Source organism: Nuphar pumila, chromosome 12, assembly GCF_984573655.1.
Source record: "Nuphar pumila chromosome 12, dmNupPumi1.hap1.1, whole genome shotgun sequence".
Taxonomy (NCBI): Eukaryota; Viridiplantae; Streptophyta; class Magnoliopsida; order Nymphaeales; family Nymphaeaceae; genus Nuphar; species Nuphar pumila.
The window spans coordinates 1940246-1945896 of NC_143260.1; the positions used below are offsets into that span (position 1 = coordinate 1940246).

The following is a 5651-nucleotide window of genomic DNA, read 5'->3' on the forward strand; positions in this document are numbered from 1 at the left end:
CGTGATTGTCCCACTTTCAAAGTCCTTTTTTCACTTTGACAATAGGCATTCCAAGACAATGGGCCTAAACGGTAATTAAGACCCCAATAGAACAAGCTAGCGGCTGCCATTAGGCCTGTGAGCTGAATAAGTTTAACATCCTTTGTCCTGGACTGGCTGAAATGTTGAATGGTCGTCTAATATTAGACATGCAATCTCTCCAAAAGATGTCCCAAATGCTGGCAGACTCATCCGGATCTCTCTCTCTCTCTCTCAATTTCGGGTCTAGCTGGACTTTTGCAGAGATGGACGCAACAACGGACAGGACAAGATTATATATACTCAAGGACGTGATCAGAGCTGTTACCATTGTAGGCTGGGCACTTCTGGCTATCAAGATAAAATTAAAGGATTTCTTACAAGATCTAATCGCACCTATTTCAATCATATGGAACACATTGTTCGGACAATGTCCATGATTAGTTAGAAACGGGGAGAAAATTAAAAGAAAAAAAATCTTAAAGTTTCCCTAGGGAATGGTTGCTAGGAGAAATGGCCAGATCAAATAGACATGAGGGGTGAAATCTAAAAATTAGAAGGGAGAGGTCATATTCCGTCCTTGATTGGGTTATTGCTTAGGACCAGTCTTCATGTTTAAATAAAATGAAGCCCTTCTCTTTGTTGTATCAGATATGAAGATTGGAGAATGGCTCAAGTGGGTCGACTCATACTCGGTCTAGTCTGTTGGGAGTTCTCATGAATTTGATTGACAAGGCAAGAGCGATCAATCTAACCATGGGAAATAATTTAGATATAGGACACAGTAGTCAATTTACTATCATAAAGTATATGACAAAAAATGAGTTGTCAAAATGAATATCATATAATCTAGCTGTCGAGATAATTTGAGATATTGGGTCTATTTCACCAATCAATGTTAGAAGAAATTTTTAATGGAACTACCCAGCTCCCGGTAGATAACAAGCATATCAAGTGGCTGGACTTGGTCCATCAATTTAGCGAAGTATGGTAGGTAGTTCGCTTGTGGGTATTTGAATCATGTTCACAATAAGAAGAATTCAGGTGATACCAACCAACAAATACTCGGGCAACGATCTATGAGATCAAAACTAAAAAAGCTATTTTGGAAGCCACAAAAAAAAAACTAAGAAGGTATCAAACCATTCTCCTAGCTCGGATAAACCAACCGTTAAAACTTTTTATTTTTCATTTTTGTCTAATCCTCGGGTAGGCCGTGCACAACCAAGAAATTATAGTCTTGACTGAGCTGACAGTAAAGTGAAATTGCCTCGGGAGAAAACAAACTATGCTAAACCTGTTTTTTTTTATAGAGTATCCAAAAAGGTTTTTCGATGTTATTGGCGCAACTGTACAAGGCAGAAGTAAATGGCTACAATGGGTGAAAATCATAAATTTCATTTCTCCAAGAGGAAAGATGCAAATCACCATTTGTGCTGATCAACAAAAACAGCTCTCATTGCCATAAAATCAGACAAATATCACACATACACAGACAAAGAGTTATATATGTCAACTTTTCACTATTGACAACTGCTCTTATTTGACCGTGTCAGTGGAGCATCAATTTACTAGGTCACTGAGATGCTTCAGCCACCACAGTTCTGGGTTTTACACCAATCTTCTTCCACGAGACAGTAGGCATGATCTGCTCTCTGTCTACTCTGTCACTGAACTTCATGGCAAAATTGAGCAAAGAGTCAAGAAGAGAATCGGAGAGAAGGTGAGGTTGAAGCCCAATTCGATCAGTTTTGTGTGTTTGGCATTGTAGTAGTGTTCCTCAGCCTCAACTCGCGGATTTGGGACAGAGATGGTTTGCACCTCCAGGCCAAGCTTCTCCCCAGCTTTCGTGACAACCCTTGCTAGTTCATTGACAGAGAACTGCTCGGTGAATTGGTTGAAGACACGGAATTCGCCGGGTTTTGCTGGGTTAGCAACAGCAAGCTCAACACACTGTACCGTGTCCCTGATGTCAAGGTATCCCCTGGTCTATAACACACGAAAACCACCAGTAATAGTCAATGGATAAACAGATATATGAATAAGGATCACAGTAAAAATGAACTATAAAAATGACCAACTTGATCTGGACTTCAACCAGGACCAGGGTTTGATCTAGCTAGGATCAACGTCAATGGTCATCCATGGCACCAACTCATGGGACTCAATCAAGATTGTCAGACCACATGAATAACCATCAAGACGACTGACTCATAGGAAATATTGGATTCATGACCAACATGAGGCATTACAGGTAGAGTTGGCCACTGAGAGCTACACAATCTATAAGCATGGGTGAACAACGCATTCGACATTCTCAGTGTATCAAAGACATCATTTCAAATAGTCCACGGCCCCAAGTCTTACCTGACCTCCTTTGCCGTACACAGTGAGAGGATGCTCAACTGCAGCCTGCACGCAGAACCTGTTTAAGGCTGTCCCAAACACTGCATCATAATCAAACCTGTTAACCAACTCTTCATGCATTGCAGTCTCCTCTGTCCTAACCCCATATACCACACCTTGGTTGAGATCTGTTGCCCTCAATCCCCAAGCCTTGCACGTAAAGGCTATATTATTTGAATCATGCACCTTACTGAGATGGTAAAATGAACTGGCCTGCTTTGGAAATGGCAAAGTATCGGTTCTCCCATTGTGAGTGATTGTGATGTATCCTTCCTCTATGTCAATATTGGGTGTACCATACTCCCCCATTGTTCCCAGCTTCACCAAATGACATTCAGGTGCATATTCCTTGATCGCAAAGAGCACATTAAGTGTCCCTATTACATTGTTATGTTGTGTGTAAACTGCCCGCCCTCGGTCAATCATAGAATAGGGTGCTGAACGCTGCTCACCAAAGTGGACCACAGCATCTGGCTCGAAGGCCTTCAAGGCTTCAGACAGAAATTCAAAGTCACATATGTCACCCACAAAAAGAGAGATGGTTTTTCCAGTTAGTTGCTTCCAGCGATGTAGGCGGTCCTGGATGGAGGAAATGGGTGTGAGGGATGAGATACCAAGTTGGTGGTCAAAAAGGCGACGCACAAGATTGTCGACAATAGCAACTTCATAACCTTTGTTGGAGAGGTGGAGGGCAGTAGCCCAACCACAATAACCATCACCCCCAATGACCATGGCATGCTTGGGTCGTTTAGAAGTGTTCTCAGAGAATTGGGGAGGTTTATTTTGGGGTTCGAATTCTTTTACAGGAGTCATAGTTGCAGATACGGTGGACTTCCAGAGGATTACTGGATTTCTTCTACTCTGTCTTATGAAATTCTTTGATAGGCATTGAGAACCTGGGAATGAGAGGGAAGTATAATGCAAATTCCTAAAAGATTTGTTGCTAAGTGGAGTCTTTATGGTACAAGAGGTAGACAGTAAGTGAGCCATTCTAAGCAAGATAGAGCCGCAATATCTGAAAAGCAAACATTTTTCCCTACTTGATTCAGAAAGCCAACAGAAGCAAAAACAAAAATAATGTCACAGCAGCACAACAAGAAGCATAATTACAGTAACAAACAACAAAGAGATAAATAAGAAATAAACCTTTGATGGTGAAGATCTTCAGTGTTTCAGAAAATTACTCAGATATAAAGGCCATGCTAGGGTTACCCAATTACATGATAGAGTTATCGACTAAAATTTAGTGCCAGTATGCCACCATAACCGAAAGGTAAATCATTAAGGCTGTGTTTGTGAGCCGGAGTTGAGAGGGAGACGGGAGTGGAGTTGGGAGCGGAGTTCACAACATCTTCGGAAAGGTGTTTTTGAACTCCGCCAAAAACAACGAGCGGAGCAGCCCAATTCCGCTCTGATCTCCCCTCTGAACTCCGCTCAACTCCCAACTACAGGAAAACAAGCAGCGGCGACGAGGCGGGGATACCGGAAATCCCGTCTCCGCTTCAGACGCCAGATCCCAAACAGAGCCAGTGGTTTGGTAATACAAGATTTAAATGTTAGTCAAGATTTAGAATTTCATCAAACATAAGAACCGACAAGAAAACAAATTGGATCAAATAAAGGAACAGGAAAAATGTTTGATTTACTGTAACAAGAGAAAAATGGTGCACACAATGTACGAAGTTAAGATCAATTTAGCATTCTATCCTCAAAAAAATTATGATATACATGACATGTATGCCACATAATGGCGAATAAAGCATGGATACTCCAATTTTCCCCTCGAATATATACGAATTGGTAACTCCATTAAATATCATATAAATATATCTATATGACAGACATAGCAGTGGACATGTGAAATAATAGACTGAAAATTAACTGCACCACTATCATGAGGAGCACTCTGTTCTGCTAGAAAACAAAAGCACGGTTAGCTTCTCATTGGTTTCCAGTACTAGAAGAAGCGGGGAATCCACATTCCTATGGAGATTAAAGAAAATCACACAGAGGAAAGGAAAAGGCTCGAAATGAATGGATCAGCAAATACCATCTTTACCAAACTAACAGCATCACCACGTTCTTGCATTATTCACCAAAAATTCGAAAAGGCCCAACCAAGTACACTAGAAAAGGAGAAAGCGGATACAGAAATCATCAGAGAGACAACCGCAAAGAAAATTTTTCCGAATCACGAAATTCTCACGAAACCAAGAGAAATAAAACAAAAAAAGCATGAACCAAATGGAGAAAAAGAAGAGAACCAAACGTCCAAAACAAATAAGCCATCAACGAAAAAACACCATTCTGGAAAGACTAAAAGCACGTACAGAAAAGGTAAGAAAAGAAGGAAAAAACCTGAACCAGAAAACCCAATAAAAGAAAAACTCGGAAATGTAGAAACTGTGAAAACGGAACAAAAATTGAAGCTGAGTTGCAGAAGGGCAAGATGAGCGAGAATGGGATGTGCTTACTTTTCTCTACACCGTTTGGATAAGGTGGGGAAAAAAAGTCACAACTCAGACGGAATTAAGACGACGTGGGAAATGCAAAGAACTCTCTCTCTCTAGAAAGTGAGAGGAAGGAAGGTCGGCAATGGCGTGAAAACGAAGAGCGATTTTTATACTTTTTTTTTCTTTTTAATTTTTGGTTATTCGGTTTGGTTGTATGTTTATGTTTGGCGTGAGAAATATCACATGGGCCCCTTATTCTGCATTACGCCTTCTAAATAACCGAATAGGTGGCCCTACTTTTTCTGAAAACCCCCTGAAAGGTGATGCCATTTTCTGTGCGTGATTTTTTTTACTCAATATAAAGTGAAATCATGCTCAGGATATTCTTTTTGTAGCTGGGAATATAGAAGGGTATCAAACTAGGTGATTCCTAGATGCTCTTAGGTGCACACGTGCTGGAACCTGCACAGGATGGTGCTGCCGCACGTGTGACATGCAGGCATTTTAGGCACAGTTGACACGGTGGTGACTGGTGAGTGGCGAAAAGGAAAACAACCAAAGTTCCACCAATGGAGGGTTTAGAAATTCAGATCCTGGGATAACCAAACACCAGTAAATGAAGGAATGGTGAGTGAGAAACCAACTCTCATTTGTAAAGGCAAATGAGAGTAATTTTCTCATTTGCATAAGAATTAGAGTCAGAAGAAGCCCCTTGTGATTCTGATTCAATGACTCCAAATCAATTTGGAGTCATATGTTCTTCAGCAATCCAAA

At 40.9% G+C, this 5651-nt stretch overlaps 1 pseudogene across 1 annotated transcript; it reads right to left on the reverse strand.

Annotated features, from left to right (window-relative positions):
* Window positions 1-1448: 1448 nt before the first annotated feature.
* LOC149819612 (UDP-sulfoquinovose synthase, chloroplastic-like) lies at window positions 1449-5043 on the reverse strand (annotated as a pseudogene). The gene is made up of 3 exons (XR_016426667.1): window positions 4899-5043; window positions 2386-3439; window positions 1449-2007 (listed from the first exon to the last, which is right to left on the reverse strand). The product of XR_016426667.1 is annotated as a UDP-sulfoquinovose synthase, chloroplastic-like (transcript).
* Window positions 5044-5651: the final 608 nt, after the last annotated feature.